We start from the raw sequence: 2029 nt of genomic DNA on the forward strand, positions 1-2029 counted from the left end.
TTGGGCCAAGCTAGCACTCTTGGCCTTGTGTTGGCTCTCTAGCCCGAAATTGTGGGCAATTGGGCTAGCGAATTGGGCGGTCCGCAACATTAGGTATTAATAGGGTATTCCCACATTACTTGTTTCTGAATTGTTGATTATTTCTTGTGGCACCAAGATCTATAATGATCGCTTTTTGCAGTGTATCAGATCTCCTGTATTACATAAGTCCTGGTCAAGATTCTAAAAGAAGCGAAGCACATAGGAAACAACGACGTGCAAAGGTAGTACATACTTAGTGCCTGTTTGGTATGACTTATCTAATGGTCATAAATTTTTATTTAATCCTATAAGCTCTTATCAAAAATTTTGTTGTTGTTTAATTGTTTTTTTAGTAGAGCTCTTGAAAATGAAATAAGCTATTTTGCCTCTACTACCAAAACCTCAAATTTTGTGCTTTTGAGAGTAGAGGTTAAAAAGTTTTTTTTTAATATTAAAATATTTAAAATATTCTCTACTTATTTGACAATCTTATTTTATTCTTTTCAAAACATAACTTTAAAAAATTTGCTTATTAAAGTAATTTTATAATTTTTAATAAAAGCCCTTATTGACAACCAAACAACACAAATTTTTTGAGTAAAAACTTTACTTATAAAATCTTTACTAGCAAAACTCTACTCAAATAAGATCTATTTGAAAAGCTATGTGAAATGAAGCATTAAGCATGCTGCTGTTCTCTGTTCCTTTTTCCTTGTGATGTCATCTGAATGGATTCTTAAACTAATTGTAGTTAGGATTTGGTATTTTAGGGTACACTCTGCTGGCTGCATATAGTTTTGGATTTGCTGATTACACGAGTAAACTTGTTGTCCATGCAAAATGCAACTAACTATTGCAGGATAATAGTTCTACTTTTCTGAGTGAACTCTGAAGGCACCAATTATAAACATCCATTTCTGGCATAGAATCACACTTATCTAACATGCTTATACAGATCGCAGACATGATTGAAACTTTAGAAGGTTCTGATCTATTGATGGCCATAGATTGGGCCAGCTGATAGTTAGTAGCCAATGATGGAGGGTTGCTTGGTCAAGCAGCTAGTTCTTTAGAAATTCAGTGATGATGAGCAGAACGAGTGATAGTTTTTGTTTTCCCCTGTAACCTTGAACAGAGTGAGAAGAAACCATTAATTTGAAGTGCAATGGATGGATATGACAGATCTATCATTTTGGCTAGGAGATGGAGTTCTTCCATTCTACTCTTATTTAATGGTTGTTATTATTGATTCTAGAAAAACATTTTTCGATTTGGCAGTTGGAGTTTTTCCCTTTTTTTTCCCCCATCTTGTAGGCCTTAGAGAACCAAATAATACTCCACATTAGATAGACAGGATTATTGTGTGCTAATTTGAAGTATTACATGGTCGACAATTTAAGACACTAATAAAGTATTTCGCTTTGATTATTTTTTTTGAGAATTCCATGATTCAAAAGGCCGAAGAATTTCGTTAGTTTAACATAATATATATTAGCATAATTTCTCACTGAGTGTTTTTTTCAACATTTCAGGCATGTGCATATCAAATTCCCATTTATGTTCCACTGAATTCTGCCTCATGTTATGTCCGGATTTGTTGTAATAAATTTTGCTACTGTAAAATTACAAGATGATTGTAACTTAAAATGAAATATTTCTGTGTGCTCAATTTTTGACATTTTATATGCATACAAGTTAAAAAGCTTTTGTTTATTTTTGTTTATTTATTTATTTTAGGTAATGCAGATTAGGGAAAAGATTCATGGAGCACATCATGATATGATGGTGGAAGATGCACTGCCCCATGATGGATTGAAAAAAAGTATGACTATAGTGGAAAAGCAAGACCGAGGAAGTAATGAAAGACAGTGTTCAACCTGAAGAGCCAGAAGAGAATGATAATATTACTAGATATGGACCGGCAATTTCAGGTGAGTTTGTCTATGAAACAAATTCAGATGAGGGGTGGCAAGAAGCCAATCCCAAAAGGTAAGTCAGGAAATGCTGC

Source organism: Citrus clementina, unplaced genomic scaffold (genome assembly GCF_000493195.1).
Source record: "Citrus clementina cultivar Clemenules unplaced genomic scaffold, Citrus_clementina_v1.0 scaffold_7, whole genome shotgun sequence".
NCBI classification, from domain to species: Eukaryota; Viridiplantae; Streptophyta; class Magnoliopsida; order Sapindales; family Rutaceae; genus Citrus; species Citrus x clementina.